General features: G+C 43.2%; 1 protein-coding gene across 1 annotated transcript in view; it reads left to right on the forward strand.

Annotated features, from left to right (window-relative positions):
* ERG (ETS transcription factor ERG) overlaps positions 1-23067 on the forward strand; it is a 147820-nt gene that overhangs the window by 39414 nt on the left and 85339 nt on the right. The gene's annotated exons all lie outside the window — the stretch shown is intronic.

Raw genomic sequence — 23067 nt, forward strand, 5'->3', positions numbered from 1 at the left:
TTTTTACTTTATTGTTATTATTACTATTACTGTTGTTACTGTGTCTTTCATATCCTTCTTCACTGAAGACTAGGAATCTGCTAGACTTAGCAGGCGTAGCTGATGATGTGTTGCTAAGAACAAGACATTTTGGGGCATTGCACGTAAACAACAGCATCTGAGCCTCACAAACTGACTGGTTTGGGGGATACTCTATTTCTGCCTCACTATTTCATCATCTAGAGGTTTTGTTTGGAAATGGTTTCCTGGCTGCTTCTAGAGAAGAACAGTAATCCTCTTGCAAAATAAAAATATACTTGTATAGCAGTGTCTTAGGTGGGAAAAGCCTGCTGATCCTTATATACAAATAACATGATGAAATTGCATACTTATCGTTCACATGGATTTTGCTGTCTGAAAATATTGCTGGTGTAATAAGATTGCTGTAATCAAAGAAATAGATCAGCCATGCTAAGCAGGCTTTAAGTGAAAAGTTTTCTTTTATTCTTTCTGACTGCCTTTCTGTCTGTCTGTCTTTATGTCTTTCCTTGAAGTTACATTTTCTACAACTTCTTTCATGGAGTTTCTTCTCAGTTGCCTGCTATCTACCAGTCAGCAGCTCTCTATAGAACAGCTTCATTTTTCAACTTATTTTTAACTGAATAAAAATGAAATATTATTTTAAACAACTCACTTTTCCCGTTAAGAGGCAGCGAATGAAAGAAGCTCTCTATATAGCTCCCTACAGCATTTTTGGATTGTGTTTAGGTACTAGAGCGACTGGCAGTAGTGTGAGAGCTCGTCCCTTCCCTCCCTCCAAGTTTTCCAAAACCCAGCACTTCAACAGTTTTCTGGTCCTCAGTTGTTTTTATGAAAAGAGCAGAAAAACACCCCCACCATAAGCAGTCTCGCCTCAACATGTCTCGTCACCTGGATTTCAACCAGTAAGACTTCAAAAATTCTAAGGGGATTTAGTACCTCTTCATGCTGTTTAAGTGTCCGCAGCGCCAGAAATAACATTAAGAAGAACTCAGTTTCATGCTTTCTGCCAAAGCTGGTATCTGAAGCAGATTTTTTTAACCATGGGAGTTAGAGTTTGAGAGGGCAAGGCTGGGTATGCATGCATCTTATTACAGCAAGTAAAAGAGAGCTGCATAAAAATCTCTGTAATTATGTGTTCAAGGGAACCTGTAGGAGCCTATTTTCAGCAGAACAGCACGCAGAAGTTGCTGTTACATTGAAAAAGGGTGTGAGGAAGGCAATTACTTTAATACTGTGTTTGGGATAGGAAAGCTAGCCAACTAGACGTCAAATCCTTCACATTTCTGTTTATGTCATTAGGGTCTGCTTTGGTCTAAACACATTCTTCAGAAAGCTGCCAGGGATGCTTTGTTCATTTAGACTTTAAAGGTACATTCTTAAAAATAAGTCATGAGAAAGTATAGCGCATGGGACGTGGGAAAGACTATTTGGTGTGATGGTCTTTTCTATCTGTCATTGCTGTGGTGAGGTAGAAGGGACAAATTGGGTTCATTACAGTCATCCCTGATACGGTTTTGTTTAGTTAACTGTACTCTGTCAGGTAGGTCACATGGTGTTGTTTCTTTTATTTTCTTGAATAAGCAGACACAGCCTCATTCCTGCACATTTAGCGCTGTAACTTTGAAGATCACTTTCTAGGAAGTGTCTGAATTACTAAGATTTGTCAGATTTTAAGATTTACGTTTTCTGCCTGAACACGTTCAGAAAATTAATGCGAAAGATAAATGAATACGGCAATATGAATATTTAGAGACATCTTTTTTGCAGAAAGGGTGATTTCGTTTGCATTATGTGAGTTTCTGTGTGTGCTATTTTAAAGTCTGCCTTTCCCGCTACCAGGAGAAAATGTAACCAATCTCACAGCTCTTGTGCTCCATTCCTGAATGAGAAATGGTAAGAGCCGGATTCCAACACCCAGGCAGATCTTGTCCAATTTTGGGAATGTTTTGAAAGTCTTAATGTGTGTGTCCTCTTTTTGTTTGGGCAGCTTCATTCCATAGCTACTAAAGATTAAGCTTTACATTTTTCAGCTTGAATGAAGCATCCATAATTGATATGGTGAACCTGTGTTCCTGTTGCTCCCTAATACCTAGTGTCACCTGAGTCACAGCCTTGTGTTTTGCTCAAGCATAAAGGAAAGAAACGTTTGATGTGGACAAGAAGAAGGATGTATATGTTCGGACTTCTAGTTCCAGTTCAGTAAAATATGGGGAATTTTGACCCTGATCTTTGAGCGGTTCCACACACGTTTAGTGCCTGTGAGAGGGCTGAAATAAGTAAGACTACTCACATCGATAAAGTTGAGTGTGTGCCCAGTGGTTTGTAGGATCAGCGCCCTAGTTTAGTAAGGTTTGCTATTGCTAAAGGCTTAAAATAGTACCATTAGTTTGGATTCGTGGCAAACTTTTAAGAAAATAAGTGTTTATTTGATTTAAAGCAAGACAAATGATTTCTTGCTATCCAGTATCCCTAATTAGAATGAAGAAATTACTTTTGGACAGTCATTTGGGCAGTTTTTTGATAGTTGAAAGGACTTGGGTACATGGCGCTCACATTTATACCAAGGTTTGTGTATTCCCTCACTCTTCCAGAATAGGTTTTCTCTAACGAGTCTGCACACTGGAGAGGAGTTTGTAGACGGGACTCTTTGCAACCAGCTCTGTCCTCACCTCTCACCCTGTCCATGCCACTGAAAGGGGCTGTCATCTTAGTGGGGTGCTATAAAATTTTTGATGTTAATCATAATATTAAGGAAGATTTTTGTCAATGGTGTCAGGGGATCAAAGTCCTTTTGTCACCAATAGAAGTTTTCAAACACAGCAGAAGTGGATCTCTTATTCTATGTACACTAAGGGTCTTTTCTAGAAAACGCACCATTTTTGCTATCTTTCTGTTGCATGAATGTGCTGAATACGGTTTTCACCAGGAAGCTGAGCCTTTACTTGTCCGTCTGAACTGTTTTGCTTGAGGTAGTTTGTCATTTAGGAGGTACCTAAAGATCTAGTTGCTTAGACTGGTATTAAATAAAACAACTTCAGAAGAGTTATATCTCATCAAACTGAAAAGAAAGGTTAGAGATATTTTCAAGAAGTCGGTGGCTAAGTTGTCGCTTTGTATGGGCAAGACTGTCACTTACACACATGTTTTAATGTGATTTTTTTGTTGTTCTGTTATTCATTAAACTCCAGTTCTTATAACAGTAGTCACAGAAACACTGTGCAAATGCTACCTGAGATTTGCATGTTTTGTTTTTAGTGATGTATGCTTTGTGAATAGTGACCATTGAATAAACCTTTTATCTTTTTAAGGGTTAAATTTTGCTTTCAGAAGGCTCATTTGCAAAGATCAAATGCTTGTTTGACTTTACTTAGCTTGTGCCATCGCTGTGAGGGGATTTTGTGGAACCAATTCTCAGGGAAAAATACTGCTGTTCCTTTGGCACTCACTGAAAGAGGAAGAGTCCAGGGTATGGGTTGTAGGTAAAGAAATTACTGCATTAATCAGGAATGGACTCTGACCTCCCAGGGGGTAAATGGGTATAGTTTTCATTGAATCAAGGCTGATTTATGCCGGTGGAAGATTTGGTCTGTGTATATTTAGGTGGCCTGATTTTTCTGTTCCTTGGTGATGATTTTGAGATCTGGGATGACTGAAGAGAGAGGTGAATGGCAGCACCTGAACAGAGGTGCTTGTGGATTGCATAGCCGCCTTTTGCCTTGTAGAAGTTGAAAAACGGGGAAACTTTACATCCCAAATAGCTTAATCAGAGAGGACATTTTTTATAAAAATTCTCAAAGGGCATCAAACACTTTGAGCCAAATTCAGCTGGTCTGTGTCCGTACAACCTCGTTTGTTCTGTGGATGTAACTAGAGGTTGTTGCCTCTGAATCTATCAAACTGAGGTTACCAAATCTGAAAGCTGTACCTAATATTGCAATGAAGGAACAGCTGGTTTCTCAGAAGAAATAGAAGAATTACTCCATAGCTGTTTCTGAAAATTACTCCTGAATTTAGCATTTATGTACCTAGGCTGTGAATTAGGTGGCATATGCACATGTCCATGCACAGCATCCCATAATGTCATTGGAAGTATTACAAAACCTGATCCCACAGCTCCTTTGTTGGCCAAAGAATATGTTGGATTTCAAATTGTGGCAGTGTAGAGATGCTGCTGGATGTACCTAATCTGTTGTGTTATGGTTAAATCTGATTTTTTTAACTGGTATTATTCATTGAGGAGCATATTCTGGGTCTGATATAATCTGTTATTTTTCCTGGAATTGTAGAGTCTCTAGATAGGATCCAAGACTTCATTATGCGGGGAGTTTTGTATGCACAATACAGTCTCTGCCTGAATGGGCAAGGGAAACAAGAAGGGAAGGAGGATAGAATTACTATTATCCTCCAGGATAAGGAGGATAAAGCCAGGCTTTTCCTTCCACCTCTTTTTAGGGTCTTGACTAAGCTAGGAGCCTAGTCTTTGTGGATTCTTTGCATTGCTAAAGCACTTCTTTCATTGCTTATAAAATGATATTTGGGCAGCTCAGCTAAGAGTGAGAGCGTGGAAATCTGAGCCAAAGATACAAAGAGCTTTGCCCAAAGTCACATGTGAAGTAAGCTAATGGCAGACACATTGCAGCATAGTTGAGCAGGCGATCCATATGGAGTATGTAATACTACTGTATCACAGTATGTCACCACTGGAGTCAATTTGATAACATACTCCCATCCCCTCCAGAAAATATGGAATAACTGCTCCAGATAGTTGATGGCTAATGAGCCAAACCTCCCACAGGTATGAATTGGTGATGACCCCATGGACATACTGCCTGCAATGGCCTCTAGCTGTGAGATGGTGCCTTTAGCCCCAGCGCACAGAGGTGAACAACCTCCTGTGGGTTATCTGGGCTGCAAACTTGCTGCCTGACAGCTGCTCCGGGATAACTGCTGCATGCAGGCTCTCCTCTCGTGGGTTACAAATGTCCCTCGGTGACAGATATAAAAAAGCATCGGTATCAGCAGTCCCCGAAGCTGCCGTTGCTGAGTAGCTGTAAGTCCCATCCCCTTTGCTTACCCCTCACTGTGTACTTCATTCATTATTCTGGCAAAACTTTAAAAGCTTTTCCCCTGCTTTTGTACTGACAGGGTAACACCACTGTTTCAATTTCACTATGCTTCTTACTAATTATGCTAGTTGGATCACAGTTGCGAAATCTTGTTTGAACGATAGCCATGGTTTACTCTGTGTTCCCATAAAATAAAAGAACAGAGTTATCATGAATGTGAGTGACACTCCTCCGTACCAGCGCTCATTCACCAAGCCCCCAAAGTGCCAGGCTTAAAATCTGGTGCGTTATTTCCATCCTCTGTTAGCATACATCAGTTATCTGTAATAATGCCAGAATCACTACTGTATTTGAAAGCTAGGATATCTTTATATGCAGAAACTGTGATTTACTTCTCAGAAGTTTTGAATTCTGGATTGTAACCAAATGATTGCCGTAGAGTTTACATAAGTAAATGTTTCTTTTTTCTTTTTTTTTTTTAAATTTCTTTTCTCTTGAACTCTACCTCCTTCTCTCTGCCTGAGCAAATACCTCCTTGCTAAAGCAAAAGAGAGATAATGGCTTCTGTGTACTATAATTGATGAACTTTCAGCAATTCGGAGCAAATCCAAGATTGCTGCCAACAACCAGATGGAAAACAGTGTTAATGACATGTTCAAAGAAAAGTATGTTATTTTGATAGGGGATGGTCTAGAGACTTTCATCTCTATTGTTCTGGGGACTAATGGCATGGATAATTCCTTAAGTGAGGCCATTTTTAAACAAAAATTATCTTTTTCATAAGCAGAAAAGAGCAAACTAAAGAGTACCAAATGCATTTTCAATGCTCTGGCTGATATATATGCTTTACACTAACTCTTTGTTATGTGGAGTCAGATGTGTTCAAATCTCGTTTCTGCAGTCTGCCAGGCGGTTAAAAGTCTGGAAATTTCTACTGCTGATGGGTAGAAATCATAAAATGAATGGTCCTGGAAACTAGAGCTAGGGTGGCAAGCTGAGGGTGGGGAGAAGTTACGAGAAGAAGTTGGGAAGGACAAACAAGACAGACTGGGACAAGGACAAAAAGGGGACAAAAAGGCTTTGGGGAAGCTGGGAAAAAAAGATTCCTCCCCTTCCTCTTCCTCCCCTCTAGAGCCTGGAGTGGGATGGAGGGCTCCAATATCGCAGGCTTGTTTTGCTGCCTGTAAATGTCTCTCAAGCCCACTGCCAAAGTAGATGTCTCCTCCTTCTTAAGTCCTGGCCATCCTGGCAGACCAGGCCAGCAACTCCACTAGACCAAGTGTCTGTGCTGTGTTTCACGGCTCCAAGGCCATGCCTTTTGCGTGCGGCCGCAGTGAGAGCACTGAAGGGAAGGGGTGCAAGAAAGTCTGCCTTGGGGGGCTCCACCAGCATGGTGCTTGGGCAGCCTTGGGACTCTGAGAGGCGGTAATGACAGTCTCCTCTTTGCTTGACAAGTGGTTACAGAAACCACCTGCCCAGGACTATCCTTACACAAATATACAGTGCAAATGCTAAAGATGTGCAGAGATTATCGCCCAGTGAGTCCGAGATTACTATTTAATGTACATTGGATTTGCATTTTACCTTCATCTGGCCACAAATATCCCAAGCAATGGGTCATCTTTAACCTTTCTTGAGAGACTACTGCCCATGACTCATTATCATGAAGCATGATATGATAACATTATCATATGCATTCCTCATATGCAGTCACTCCACTCCACTCTTTGACCAACCGTTGTATATCTGCTCTCTACAGATCCAAACTCCTTTAATTTCACACTGCTTTTGCTCCTCCTCACCTTCGTAAAGAGGGAGATTTATAGGGAGACCTCAGGGGAGGTTGCCAGGCATCCCACAGCCTGTCTGCATTAGTTCTGGTCACAGTCCGTTTCAGGTGATGGGGGCCAGGCAGCCTTCCCCCCCATCACCACTGCAGCTGCATCCAGCCCTGCTGTCAGCTATACTTGTCGCTTGGTCACGAATCACCACGTTATTATCCTTCTGGTAACACCTCGTAGAGCTGGAAGGCATACTCCAAGGGCTGTTGCTCCTGCAGCCCACAGACAGGGCAAGATACTTCCCTTGGGCTTGGTGATGTGTTTCCTCTGCACATGATGCTAAAAATCTAATCTCTTCTCTCTCTCACTCTCCCTCCTCTCTCTCTCTTCCCCTCCCCCCTTCATTTGGATCTCATATTGCATACTCATACTGACAACCATCCTCCTTAAATCTAAGATCTTACTTCATTATTTCCTACCCATGTTCTAATCTCCTCAAGACTCTCTTGGACTATTTCAGCAGTCCTGTTGGTGTCCCAAAGTTGACTTTAGGGTGTAATATCTTTTACTGATGTGCTGTTTAATCACCTTCTTTAGATTATTAATACAGACATTACCTCATAAACAGTTATGGGCGTTTGATTAGATACCTTCCACCAACTTGCTATTTTATCGTTTGCCCTAAGTCTTTGCCCGTTATTCTGTAGGACATTTTGAGACTCTCAGTGTTCTTTCCCAAGCCAATTCAAATTTTTGCTGTGAAAAATATTTCTTCCTTGGCTCAAGCCAGTAGCCAGTATTTGGGTATTTCTAGGCATGTTTCCTTAGAAAGAGAAACTGTTTCTATACTATAGGTGTATTCTTGGTACAATTTTGGGTTTTTTATTGAAAATGTGCATCCTGTCCTTTTTGCCCTAGAAGAACAGAAAGGATGACAGGACCACTGCTGTCCCCCTAAATTGCCATGTCTGTCTTGCCAGTGAGCCCTGTACCCAACAGGCTGTACAGTGTGCTCCCTTCACGACCAGGTCCTGCTCAGAAATACAGCTTTTTGCTGCCTAATAACCTGCAAAACCCAAATGTTACCCTCCAGATTTACAACACGGTTAAATTCAACTAATGTGGGTGAGTTTTACTGTATTACGTCCCCTACATACCTAGGCCAGTACTTCTGTTGCTTCCCGTGTTTTTTGGTGACATGAAAGGGATCAATTTCTTCTGCTGCTGAGGCCTGAAAAGAGTGTTTGGCATGTGCATTATATATTTCATATTGTCTGTGATTACCTTGGATCAAAGATAAACTCGCTGGCAGTCATTATCACCTCCTTGCAGAGCAGCAAAAGTTTGGTAGGACACTGTAACCTGCTATTTCAAATTCAGCAAAGTAGCGCTCAAAAGTAGGTAGATAAATCTGTGGTGTGCTGTGAGTCTTCCAGGATGAGCTGACATAATTATTTGTCCATACTGCCTTGGTCATATATAGAGATTTTCCAGGAACCCAGGAACCTGGCAGATGTCAGGGCAGTGAATAACGTGAGAGGAATTCTGCAAATGTGAGAAATCCTGTGTCCAGCACGGCCAGCCCTCTGGCTGAGCACTGCCTGCGCTTCTCGGATAGGTGTCAGAAGGAGCATATTGCGGTACGTTGGCTTAAATCAATGGTCATCTCACTGCATCAGAAATCTGAACGCGCACCAGATGTTGTTGCCACTGCCCCTAAGGGAACAGCTGGGAATAGGAGAGGGAGCTTTGTTCCCAAACATGTAACCCTTTTTACCTCCGTGTTGTATGTTTTCTGCTCTGTCACAGGGCCTGGCATTGTGAACAGTAACACTCGCTTCGTGCCCTCTGGGGAGGAAAAATAGAGTAAGATGGGATAACTTTAAAATGGCGAATGATCAGGGAGAGCCTGAGGACGTGCTGGACGAGACGCTCACCTAACTTTAGCTGCTTTTGGTTGGTATTTAGTCTAAGCAGTTTCTGGGTCCCCTCTTTAGAGAATGGGGAGAGACCTAAATTAGGAAGGGGTGAATTCATAGAATCATAGAATCATAGAATGGTTTGGGTTGGAAGAGACCTTAAAGATCATCTAGTTCCAACCCCTCTGCCATGGGCAGGGACACCTTCCACTAGAGCAGGTTGCTCAAAGCCCCATCCAACCTCGCCTTGAACACTTCCAGAGATGGAGCATCTATAACTTCTCTGGGCAACCTGTTCCTTGGGAAGTGCCTGTGTCTTTCCGCTGTTTACACAGAGGCTCTCGAGTAGTTGCATTAAGCACAGGGGGACTTGTAGGTGGCTCTTGATTAGATGGACTGAATCCCATCTTACATGGCGTATCCTCAATGTGTAATACAGAACTAGGGATACACCCAAGCCTTTTCCAAACAAGCTAGCTCCAAATCCAAAAGCAATATAATCACATCAAGATGACATTTTATACAAGTGTAGTAGTCCTTTGGAAAGCAGGGAGTAGATGGCAGGCTGCGCAGGAGCAGCCATGTCCCAAACCTGAGTCTGGATGTCAGGGCAGGGTGGAGATTTGCACAGCAGAACTGCAGGTGATGTCTGAAGACACTTGGGGCACAGTCCTTGGTGCCTTGTCAGCAGGAGACAGGCTAAGCCACCTTCCTCCCAGCCTCCAAGCTTCCTTGCAAAGGAACCTGTGTAGGTGAGCAGGTAGGACCAGTAGGGCCCTCCTGTAGGACCTCTCCACAGAGAAGATGTGGGGACAGGGGCTGCAGAGCACAGCGTGCTGCGTGGCACGGACCCAGCTGGCACACGTGTCCAGGTCTGGGACAGCAGGGCTTCCCTGCCCAGCATTTACACTAAGAGGCCCTCAAAATGAACTCAGAATGAACAAAAACATGTTTAAAACTTGAAGTGGAGGCCAACTGAGAATTCAAATTAATTCAGTTAGAGAAACTAAAGGAAGCCACCTACTCCTTAGTTACAGCTTCAGAAAATCTTTCCAGTTCTCTCCGAGTTGTCCCAGAACTGCAGCCAGTCGGCTAATGGCCCATGAGCCATCGCAGAGACATTATTAACTCAGACAGAGGAAAATATACTTTCAGTTATTACATGCTAATAAAGCACAAACTAAACAAATTTAGGCAACAGAAGCAATTATATCATTAAACATTTAACTGCAAGATTGATTTTTAAATTGCTAATAATTCAAACCAAAGCATGCATACAAAGAGGAAGGGGGAGGAAGGTAATTTTAACAATTGAATCTAATCAGTGCCTCAGTTCAAATGCATGGCTATAAATGTCAAAATACATAAGATCTGATGCAAGAACAGAAGTGGAACCAGAATAGATGAGCATTCCTCACTTCCTCACTTGACCAGATTCCTCTAATTGGGAGGAAGTTAAACACATGGAGTGGGGGAACTTTGTGAGCTGGGTTATCTCCAGAGCTCTCTTTAGATACCAGTCTATGTTCCTGAGCAGCCTTTCAAAATCGGCAGGAAGCAGTGAACTGAGGCACAAATTTCAGGCTCGGCCTTGTGCTTGCCTGAGCCCTTCCACATTCTGCTGCCGTCGCCTGGAAAGGAGGATAAGCTGGATCCTTACCGGATCAAGAGAGGGCTGCTGTGAGGGATGGCTCCCCACGAAAGGAATGGAGAAATACCCCTCCTCATCTGAAAAAAACTATTTTTTGTTGCTCTTTGAATTGCGTTGGAAGGAAGGGAGACTGTCGTGGGCTGCAGAGGAAGGTGGGTTTGATGAAGATCAGTGCTGTTGGGGTGCAGCAGGGTGGGACGTTCTCTCGGCTGCAGGGTTGTAGTTGTTTTCGTAGTTTATGGCAGGGATGCTCCCTTTGAAAAAGTGTAAATCTTAATCAAATAAAACTGATGTGCTGCCATATTTACCCGTCTCACTGGTTGTCCTACATCATGTTTTAGCATATAAGTTACATGACAGAGTTATCCAGGGGTTGCCAGCTGACACAGAAACAAACCCTCATCTTAAATTGCCTGCAGATGTCCTCTTCCAACTCCTGTAAGGAACTTCTACCAGTTCTCTCTCCTTTTTTTTTTTTTTTTTTGTGTGTGTGTTAAATAAAAGCAGCAGAAGAGGGGGAAAACAATCTCAGTTGAATCTCTGTGCTAGTGCCTCTGTTTGCAGGACAGGAAGCCTTAAGAAGACAATGCAATTTATAGGCAAGTGCAACAAAAAACCCTGTAAGGATTTCCATGAACTTTAGTGGACCAAATGAGTTGTGGTCATTTGTAACACTGAAGCTGACTGAATAATGCCAAGTCTAATGCTGCTAAAGTGGGCTTTTCAGAAGATTCAGACCTGAGGAGGTGAGAAGATCTTTATGTTCTGTTGGCTGTAATTTATTTGATACTAGAATTTATGGCTTAGAGTTTTGACTAGACATCTCTTTTGTTTTGATATTGTTCTAAAGAAATCAGGATTTTATCTGATGGACTTAATTTCTTGTTCTCTTTGGCAGAAATCTCCAAGTAAGATTGTGACATTCTCGAAAAAATTCACTGTTTTCATTTACATAATTAGGAATTTTTGTTTTGTTTTTGTTTTCATTGTATGAATTTACTGAAGTTTGTGAACTTTTTGCCTGGCTGTCCCCCTTGGTTGGGGAAATCACAGAATGTTGTTTCTTTTTCCTGGCTGGAGGAGTATGGGCTATTTATGCGTAGTTTTAAAATATGCTTTCTGTGAGGTCTTACATGTTCCTCTTTGCAATGTGATATTTCTGGATGATCAGTCTAGCCAAAAGCAATTGCAAAAGGTTAGTGGAGAGCAGAGCTCCCATTTAGACACCTACATGAAATACTGGCCCTTCAAAAGCTGTGAGTGCCAAACAACTCCCACTTGGAACAATGGAAGCTGGTGAGTGCCGACAGCTTCCGAAAATCTGGCCTCACACGACTTCAAAAGAGATTGATTAGCAAGTCGAGCAAACTGTCTTTTTCTGTATTTGCTTAGCTCTGCATGGAGAATATTAGCTGCACTTGAAGTGTGCTCAGCAGTTGCAGGTGGTGCATGAAGAGGAAGGTTCCTCCTGGGAAGGTGGAGTTCCAGGTGGGTCGGTAGGCAGGCAGGCAGGCAGCTAGCTAGGTGGGCAGGCAGCTTTTTGCCGGGCTTGCTTCAAGAGAGCTTTGGTCAGGAGTGTTGGACTTTGCTAGGCAGGTAGAAGGAAAGCCCTGGAGAGCTACCTCTGTAACTCCCCCACGTGGATCTTTTTTCAGTAAGAAAACAAAGTAGTTTTCCCAGTTGTCTTAAACTGCTTCGGAAGTGACATAAACAAAACCAGAAAAGGCCACTCTGACATTACTGAAATAGGGATGTCCAGATGGGAAATTATAGTAATATAACTCTTGCATTCAAACTTCACGTCCTGTGTAACTTCCACATGTGGGCAAAGGAGATAAATTTGCTCTCTGGAGCTACACATGCACTTCTTTCTTTTGATTAAGCCTGAAACACTTTTCTTTTCCCTCCTGTGATGATGGAGTGAGGTCCACAGGAAAAGTAGGATTAGAAATTAATGTTTTGGGAGGTTTATTTCTAAACTAAGTTATCTTTGTGGCTTTCTGAAGTGTTTTTTTTACTTCTACCTATCACAAATCACCAGCCATTTTTTCAGTAAAGCAGATCTTTCAAATACAAGAACAGTAGGACTGTGCTAAAATGAGGAAATATTAATTCTGAAAATCAAATAATGAGTTTCGGTTATTGTTGCTTTTTGAACATGGTAAACAGGTTGGGGACCAATATGTTTGCAAATGACCTAAGTCTTCCTTTCCAGTGGTAATCCGTATTCTTTTGAAAAGCTAATAAAAGTGGTGTATGAAAGAAATTCCTGGGGCACTGCAGAACTCACCCTCCTAGGGAGAGAGCCAGATGTGCCGGTTAATAACCTAGCAAGCATTCAAAGCCAGGGCAGTAACCGCTTGGTATCACCTAAGCCAGACGTTCTGTGTCGATGCAAGGCAATACCGCATACTGGTCACATTCGCAGCAGAGAGCTGGAAGACATGTGCAGTCTTATTAAAGGAAGAAAAAAAAAAGGGGAAAGAAAAGGAGGGGACAGGGAGAAGGAGAGGGAGACAATGTGTCTGTCCTGAGAAGCAGCAAAGTAGCAGACACACTCCTCCACATGTGCATTAGTCTGTCAGCCTGGATTCTGTTATCCAGATGTTGGGGTGGATCCTACGGCAAGGACCACGAAGGAAAAGGCTTTTAAAAGAAATCATATTTCAGTGGTGAAATTAATGTTACCACGATTTTTCAAATGCAATCACTAGTGTAATTTTTCAGAATGCTTTAGTAAAATAACAAATTCTAGATTTAATGCTTTTTACAGGCTTATTTGGCAGTGCCTGTTCCAAACACAAGCGTATGTCTGTGAAACTTGTCAATCGCTTTTAGAACCAAGATGCCTTAGAGTAAACAGCACATTAAAATTGTTCTTCAGCCAGTCCTACTGAACTGAGAATTGTTTGTGGAGGGGGTCCCAAAGTCCGATGGGCCTTTCTCAAGGCCCCACCCCTCAGCATCTAACCCTTTGAGAGCTTTGGCCATCACATCAAAATGGTGCTTATGAATAATAAACACATATATATTTGCAGTGGCAATCAGAATACATCAGCATCAAATAAGATTTTTTAAAAATCCCAAATCTACTTTCCCAGGCGCAGCAGAAAAATAAATTACTTATGGCATTTATGGTATATTTGTAACTTAAAACTGATGGCTTCATGTTACTGGGCATAACGTGTGCAGCATATAAACAAACACTGCACAAAAAGACAAGTCCCAGCTTTGTCTCTCTGACACTTTGCCTCTGTGACCGGGATCCCACAACGAACACCGCATGTGTATTTCTGCTGAGCTGGTGTTTATGTTGAGCTCGGCTCAGCCGTGTGCTGATCTTGCCCACGCGTGGCAGGATCAGGGCGTCCGATGGGAAGCTAGGGTGCGGTGATAGGAGACGATGTGCATGCCTGACCAGCCATGGTCATCACAAGGGGAAAGGGAGAGCATCTGTGAATAAATATTTATTTGCATGTGTTAAACAATGCGGTTATTGTTCTTGCCTGTAAGTTTTTCGTGAGGCCTCAGGAATGCAACATTTATGTAAAAAGATGGTAATATGCAAATGTTACTAAACCTCATATTCATGACTGATAGGGAGTCACTGCTTTCAGCTGTCGCAGAAGGCAGAATGTAGATAAGTGAAAACTTGAAGAGTGGATTTGTGATTATGTTGCAAATAGAAACAAGGCAATTTTATATCAATATTAGTACAGTGCACTTTGGAAGCAGTCTGGATGTTTTCATACATGATTATGGCTTCAGTAAAATTGTAAATTTATAGAGACAGCTGGTGTATCTTTTCCCATATTGGAATAGTATCAGCTGAGTAGGTCTTGTGAGAAACCTCAGTTTGTAGTTTTGGTGAAAGCCAGACTCGCAGATGTAGATTTCTTTGTTGCATTTCACCGTTGGATATGATCTTGACTCTGCTGTGAATCTCAAAAGTTAGTGGACCTCTGCAGTTCATTCTTGCATCTGTCACACAAAGTACATGGGGAGGTGCAGCACCACCTAACTGGAGTGAAAAAAAAAATATTTTCCTTCCTGATACAGCGAGGGTGTAGCTCTGAGTGCCTGGCAGAGATAACCAAGCTAGCCGAGGATGGGCCAGCTTCGGTGCTGCGCACAGCAGAGGCACACTGGCGTGATGCTGACGGCTCGCTAGCTCACCCTGCTTGGCAGCCGCACTGTTTGGATTCAGCATCCCCTCTTGCCCCGGGAGAGGGGGGGAAGGTGTCCGTGGCTGCCTGCCCCTGCCCTGTGGGGCCTCGAGGAGGTGAGCGTTATCTCAGACACCCATTAACCTCTCAGTCTGCCCCAGCGTTGAGCGCACGCCTCAGACGGGGCTGGGCTGAGAGCTGCCGGGGCTCCGTGGGTGAGAGCTTTCAAGGCGAAGCAGCCCATCATTGCACACTGCAGTTTGTGAGAGTGAGAGCCTTGGAGCCGGCAGGGTGTGATTCATCCATCCCTGCAAGGTCTCTGAGGCAATCTGACATTATTCGGACTGATATCATTAATTAATGAGGGCTGAATGTTATTCTTAGACACTGGATTGAGTATTGGGTAGAGAAGCCTATGAAAGGGCTCTTTGATTTTGGAAAATTCCTATGGCACTGTCAAATTTGCTAACAAAATTAAATCATCTGCCAACTTTCCAAGTTAAGGAGCACATCCCTTCTGGAGGCTTGACTGAGTCTCCTCAGTGCCTTCTTGGGATCAAGGGATTATTTGATTTATATTAATGCCAAACAAAAATGATAGATAGCCTCCAAAAACCAGTCATATTGAATCTATCAGGCGGGCTTTGGAGAAAGCGTTTTTGTTTGTTTGCTTCAGCACAGATTTGATCCTCCCCCACCTTTGTTTGGCTATCTTTGATTTAATGCACTCAAAGTGGAAGGGAGCCAGCAAACAGTTTTTGTGCAGCCTGGGGGTTGGTCACCAGGTTGTGCCTGGGCTCTGCCCCTCCGCCGGGGTTACCCACAGCCCCCTGCCGTGGGAGCGAGGACCGGTTCACGCAGCCGTGGCTAACTCAAACAAACCCCAAAAGTAATGAGGTTTGGGTCTGGTCTTGAAAAACATCAGGGTGTGCTCCAAAGCAAATGAAGAGAGCAGCTCCCCTTGCTCCTGGCACTCACCTCCTGGGGGCCGGTGCTGCTGTTCCCTCCTCCAGACGCTTTTCCTCCCTGGAGCCGCCTCTTGCCCCAGTGCCGGCTGGCTGCCTGCTTCACGGACCTTGCAGGTGTCCAGAATTAGCAAAGCTTTGCGGGCCTCTGGCAGCAGATATATAAATATAATGCTGTCATTTAAAACCCCAGCCCTGGCAGGGCTGGGAGCGCGGGAAGCGCGCCGCACATGTGGGCCGGCCGGCGATCACACATGGATCCCATTGCAGCCCTAATAACACTGGGGTGGGGGGAGAAGGGCGAGGGGGCCACCGGCAGGTCAGCTCCCCCTGGTTTGTCTGTCTCCTGGCTGCTCTTGGTCTTCGTGTAAACAGAGAGGTGCCCAAGCGCAGCCAGTTCCTCGGTTTGCCCTTGCTGCCACGGTTTTTGGGCAAGGAGGTGGCATGCGTGGCCAGCTGGTCTGCCCAGGTGGCAGGAGCTTGTTGAGTAATTGCTGCACTGAGCCCAATGCTTTGTGGTTGAATTAATGTGCGTGTTATCTGAGGTAGGCACTTTTGGGATGATACCCACATAGTGACGGTAATGATGTCACCGAGTGTTCATCTGCATTGTGGGTCAGGTTCATCTTTCAGCTGTAGCATGTTGTCCTCAGGGCAGCTGCTGCAATACGTGTGCATGCGTGCACACACACCCACAGCTGGGAGCAGACCAGCAACCACCTTAGCCGAATAAAGCACATGAATGTTTGCCATTTGGGGAAAAAAAAAATCTGTTATAGATTGTGCTAATTATAAAGAGGTTTGACGTGGTACCATACGTTCAGCAGCAGAAAGACCTGAGTTATTTGAATCTCCCGTTTGGTTTGGTGTGGCTTGTGTCCATGAACCAGGCTGTAATCTGTAATTCTGGCTGCTGGAGTGAGGATTTTTTTAGGGATGTGTGTGTGACTTGCTTTAGATATCTGCTCCAGAGGCGCCCTTAAAGCATTTTGCTTCCATTGCCAGGATCAACAGACGAGGTGCTGGAACAAACTGATAAATTAAATAGCAACAAGTTACCCAGACCTGATGGTATTAATCCAGGAGTTGTGAAAAGCCTGAAGAATGAAGTGCCCGAGCTGCTCACAACAGAAATGTAGGGACTCAAGGGAAGCAGAGAACTTAGGAATGACAGTCTTTGTACTTACTTTTAAAAACAAACATTAGAGCGGTGCTGGGAAGCACCTCCAAGCCTTACTGCAGGGCAAAAATAACACCTAACTAGTTGCAAATAACAATGGTGAAGTTATAAGTACACCTCCTACATCAATTATATGGAAGAGATGAAGTGGGATGTATTTTCCAAAGGAAAATTTGGAGTCTTTGTTGTACCACAATTTTTAGAACGCACAAAAAAGCGGATTTGGAAGAACAGGTTAATTTTTTTTTTAAAAGCTCAAGGAGCTTTCTTGTCAAGGGAAAAAGTGACATTCAGTCACCTATTAAAAATGGATAGGAAAGAGAAAATAAGAAAATAATAGTAAACATTCAGTTTTCAGCCTGGCACCCAAGAGCAGCAGCAGAGTGTCTCAAATTGCATCCTAAATCTGGCGTTGTTTAATACATGAGCTGGAAAACAGGAAGTGAGGCCCAATCAGATTGGAGATGATACGCATGTTCGTGTATTTTTTAGGTTATTCAAGACAAGCTGAAGGAAATACGGAATATTTCACCAAGCCAAGTAGAAAGCACTGTGCTATGACAAATCAATATGAAAATGCATATGAAAGAGTAAAGTAGGTAGGAAAAAAATATATGCCATTGAATAACTATCACTGCAATTAAATATACGGAATACTGCTTCTGAGACACGCTGCATTAATCTTCTTCCATGCTGAAAACGGGTCTCCTACTCTTTGCTTATCAGTTTCTAATTTATGGTGAAATATGAACCTGCATCCTATGACAACTGTTCCTCTTTGATAACTTTCTTAAAGTTATTCTGCAGAAAGTCCTGAGCTTCTGGTACACGTGTATTCTGTCCGGACCAACCAGTGATCCACGTGGTGCAGTGGCTGACAAATGGCAGTGATGGTAATTAATACCATAATCAGCTGTTGTAGCTGCTATGATGGGCCTCTGTGCTTGTGACTGAGCGTGGTGGCTGGGGTGGATACAGGGTTAATGTGTGTCCTGGCACTGCTTCTCCACAGAATCATTCTTAGTGCTGCTGCTGCTGTTGGTTTTGATATGGAGTTTGGTATCAGTGTATTTTTTTGAGATACCTGTATAAAATATTTTTAGCTGTCTTACATTTACTGTCTCTTGCAGTATAAAAATGTTCATTTTTCAACTTGTATTAAGAGAAGTGCGAGAAGGTCAGTGATTTCAGGAATAGAGAAATGGAATATGAAAAAGAAATACAGAAGAGTTGGTGCTCAGTGACATATTAGAAACCCACTCTATAACTCTCCCTTGGCCAAGGAAATCTCACTTGTTCTGAGATTATAACACAAAAGGCCCGGCCATATTGTCAAGTGGTGTCCTTGGAAAAATGCTTGTAGTGAGCCTCAAGGTTATCTGTGGCCCCTGCAAGATGCTGTATTATTCTGTGAAGTTTCTACTCGGGCATCAGGTCTGCATTTGCATGAGGACTGGGCACTGGGAAGGGACTGTGGGCCCTGATGACTGGCGACCCATTTTGACCGGGAGAACGGTACGGAGCAGGAGGAAGACAGATGAGCACCCTTCCGGTCACGTCAGTGCCTTCAGGCATGGCCTCGAACATTCACTTGCAAGATGAGAGAATAGTTTGGTCTCCGTCCCTCTAGGAAGCCTTCTCCTTTCCAGAGGAGCCTGCCAAGGTTAATAGCCATGCATGGGTGTAACCTGAGGTGTGGTCAATGTCTTGTTTTTAGGGACCTGGATTAAAACCACCACTAAATAACCACCTGTCTGCTGGTCACGACTTCTGGTTGTTCCTGACCTGAGCTGAATTTAAAATTGTAATGTGGATGACCCAATTCCTATTTACAGTTTCCTCAGCTCTCCCATGCTTCCAGATACATCTTTACTTGGGAAACTACGTAAAGCAGTTGCCACATACTTCTTTCAGAGTTTGCATTAGTATCAGTTCATGCAAAGGATGCCAAGTCCAATTCTCACTTATGTCAGTGAGATCCCAGTGCTCTTTGAGTTCCCTCAGATCAGGGAGCTAGTGTGGCTGGCACTGGCTGCCCAGTACCATGCATTTTGTAGGAAGTGTTTTCTGCCTTACCATCTCCCATTATTTCTGTCTTCCTGATGTCCTGTAGGTAAGGTCTATGAAACCCTCCTCTGACTTACATGCCATGTCTTCGTTACTTTATGTCACTAGGGTCAAGATTCATCTCACCTAACTTTACTTGTCTGAAAGCTAAACCTATCTTCAGAGCTAATGGAAATAGAGGCATATCCAGAAGGTATTTAATCCCATTTAAAAATAGATTTCAAAGGAGCCTAGGCAACTCTTTTAGTCTAGATGTCGAACTTTTGGGCAGCTAAGGTAAGGTAAAGATAATCTCGCTAAAGGATTTGCATACATTGCTGCTTCTTGATTCTGTAGTGGAAAGGTGCATTCACAGGCTTGAAGACTCTCCTTAAACTTTTAAAATAAAAATCACATGCCAACTTTGTAACAATGGATTAGATGGAAAAAAAGTTCTACCAAATATGTTTCAAACTGCTATCTTGGGTAGTTTTAGTACCCAATTAAAGGTATCAGAGGTACAGGGATTGGCAATTTGGATTTATAAATTACTAAATTAATTTTTTTATCATTTCTGTGGGGGGTAGGAGGGCAAAAGTGGTTCATGGTCTCATAAGACTGTGACTTTTTAAAGTTTCGTAACTGACTTTTGTATGTTAATTTTCTTTTCACCAACACTTGTAGGATTACACATAATTTTAAAAGTATATTTAATCCTGTGTCTTTAGGAGTTTGGTGAAATATTTTGCTTTAATGCTTTGTGTCTGCTTGGCTCTGCCTAAAAATTAAATACACACTAATCTTTATTCTTTCCCTGCCCCAGAACGAGGTTCTTTTAAAATAGGTTCAAACATACAACCCTGTTACCCAAGTTGATGGTATCATTCCCAGCTAGGATCCCTGTGCCTCTTGCAGATTTTAGCTTTTGCTGACAAGAAGGCACAGCATTCCCGGCTATTTGCACCATATGGTGAATGACTGCAGCTTTTATCATGAAGGAATCCCTGAGTGCCTTTCAAACGATTTTTATAGGAGTCACTTCACTCATCGCTGAAGTGGAGCCAGTGCTGGAGTAAAACATGGCAACCGTTCAGTGGTAACTGGAGTCTGCAGCACTTCTGAAAAACTAGGACCATTTTGCAAAACGTCAATATTTTTGATGACGTTGGTCACGGAAGGCCAGGTCCTCAGTATGAGTAAATTAATGTTTTGGCTTCGCTGGTGTCTGCAAAGTTGCCGTGATTTCTACCCATGGCAAAACTGGCCCTGAGTACTTTTCACTCTCTGAAGCCTTGATTATACAAAAGCCACTTCTGTCTGATTTCCCACTTTGTAAATATTGAAGGAGCTGTCAGAGGAAGTGTCCAGCGTTGTCTGGAGGGGACACCAGCACTGCCCCTCCCTGGTCCTCGCTGCTCGCTGATCTCCCCAAGCCTTTTGCAGGGCAATAAACTGCAGTCAATGCAGGCCCTGCACCCTTCTCACTTCAGAATGATGGGAAGAAAAAACAGCCTTATCCTTGGCTTGTCCTTATAGCCAACACCAGGTGGAGGTAACGACCCAGGTGGCCTCTGTTTGTTGATCTTCAGACAGATTGGGCAGCTCTACCAGTTGCCTGCTCGATCCTGAGCATGGCATGAGGTCTCCCTCTGCTTCAGTCTCCTGCTGTGCAGCGGGGAGATAGCATCTCACCAGCAACAAAGGAGGCAGCAGTATTTTCCCACTTCATGCGTCTGTTATGAGGGTAAATTAATCAGGTAACACAGGCTGCAAGGTGGATGCATAAGTTAAAAACAAACACACACCAGGTAAAATTCCTGAGGTAAACAATACAAGGCCATCTTGAGTGCCTAAAGCTAGAAATCATAGCTTTCTGCCATCACTTAAGACAAATAAAATTAGAGATTATCCCTGTGAAAGTTTTTGAAAGGAAACTCTCTTCTCATGGATTCAAAAGCCCCTCTTAAAATCTGTGGGGTGTTTGCTTGAGTCAGAGCCATAGGATCTGGCCTGGCATGCATTGCCCTTGCAAACGCAGCGCTCTTCATCAGAGGGAAATCTCACACTGAAGAAATGAAACGACAACTCCAAAGTAATGGGTTTTGTCTTTAAGATGTGCAAATTCTTATGATCTTATAGGTACATGCCTTAACTAGGGGCTCTCCAAGACGGGTTTAATGTGAACCCTGGGATCTGGTAATGCAGGACTTCCCACAGCATCAGCTGGGCTTTGCTGAAAAATACAGTAAAAATGAGGGCCATGACATTATGGGTGGAGTTGTGTAGAAGAGAGCATGTGTCTGACACCATTTTTTCCACGAAACTGGACCGTGGGCTTGTGATTTCAGATGCTTTACTAGATACTGCTGGTGATCTTGATGAGCAAACCAGGCTGGCTTTCTGCTGGGTGAGGTTCAGATAACGCCTAGCCCCACTGTTGCATACTTTCATGTGGTTTAGATATAGAACATTTATATTGTTTCGAATGAGATAGATAGATAGACTTTAATGAGAAGGCAGTCTTGGAAATGCTGGCTGTAATAGCAGCACTGTTAATGTTAGTGTTTTTGGCATGGCAGGCACAGGAAAAGTCTTTCTAGAGCCAGACATCTGACAGGCTTGACAGGGGGTTGCATCTCTTCTATCTGTCTTGCTCTGCATGTGGCTATAACTTGAAACCATTATTTCCTCTGTGACAGGCAAACAATTTTGGATAAAAATTTACTTGGAGGTGGGAGACAAAGATCAGCTTCACATATGTAGGCATAACCTATTGCACGTCATCTTCCTCCCTCCTCCAGAGAAAAGCTATGAGGGAGTTTCCTGAAATATTTCACTGACAGGAGCATGAGAAACTTTTTTTGTGAGGAGAAGTGCTTAAAAGAAGGGAAGGAATCTGTAATTACATAACTTTCATTTATGTCAACATCCATTTTTAATGATTTTCATATTCAGGTAGCAAATCAACAATCCATTTTCAAATAGTCTGTTGGCTGTATTACTCTGAAGCATTAAAAGGTATTTGATTTTGTATTAAATTAAATTTAATTCTGTATCCAATTCTGTATATTTACATTTGAAAACAAAACTCCATAAGAAATATCTTTCTGTTAGGGTTGGGGTTTTTTTTGAAGAAGCAAAAAATGATAAATCATTTAGAAGGGACTGTGTATATGAATATTGCCATTTTTAAGCTATATATCACTGAACACATTGCCAGGAAAGCAATACAAAATGTTATACTTCCCCACTTTGAGGAGTTCTGTTCTCTGAACGGAATAAAATTGAAGTAATGTAGAAGAATTACCTTGGAAACCTATCAAGAAAATAAAAAAGATGTAACATAACTTCACAATTCTTAATTTAAGTATAGTGACATTTGACAAGAAAAGACAATCACATACAACTTACTGTAGTATTTCCAGTCCGCTTTCTTGCACACTGGCTAATCTTTGTACTTTTGGGATGCAACCACAAAGTGACCAAAACCAGAGGTCCCTGGAGAGGCTGCCAAGCCTGTGCCTGCCCTAGGTAAGGAGCAGGGGAGCTGACCGGGTTGTGACCCACATAAGCATCGCCTCCACGCACCCGCAGGGGAGCTCAGCACCAGCACAGCACAGGGCCCATTGTGTGACCACAGCCCAGGGGAACCATCCCAAGGCTGCCTCTGACCAAACACTTTTAACTCCAAAGGCCACCCTCTTGGGTGCAAAAAGCTGATGTGAAGAAGTGGAGCTGGGCACGTAACAGTCCCGTTGCAGGAGAACAGGGAAGCAGTGGTGCTGGGGGGCGACTGCCCCGCTCTGGGCAGAGGACCCCGTACCCAGGCTGGTCTAAAGCAGAAGTGTTTCTTCTGGGAGAAGTTGCCTAACTTTGAACAGCTCCTCCTCTCTCATATCGTTTAAGGGTGGGGAAAATACTCTCCCAGCAGGCCTGGATTGCTCGGTGTTCTTTAACATGAGGGCATTTAAACATGTATCTTACCCTCCCCAGGACATTGCTCAAACCAGAGGGTCACAGGAAAGCTTAGGATGTGGTGGAGAGCAAGGCAGGGTGGCAGGGGAAATGTTTTCCCTCCCAATGAGACTGATCCACTCTCTTGTGCAGGGTTTATGGAGCCGGAAGGCTGGATTTAACCATTCTCAGTGCACCTTGCAGCAGTGATCAGCATCAATGGGTACTGAGTCTCAAAGATGAAATTTTGTAGCCAGCTCTACATGGACAGAGAATTAGCCATTGCGGATGTGCCTCCAGGATCAGGACTTCACAGTA

Source organism: Gymnogyps californianus, chromosome 1 (assembly GCF_018139145.2).
Source record: "Gymnogyps californianus isolate 813 chromosome 1, ASM1813914v2, whole genome shotgun sequence".
In the NCBI taxonomy this organism is placed as follows: domain Eukaryota; kingdom Metazoa; phylum Chordata; class Aves; order Accipitriformes; family Cathartidae; genus Gymnogyps; species Gymnogyps californianus.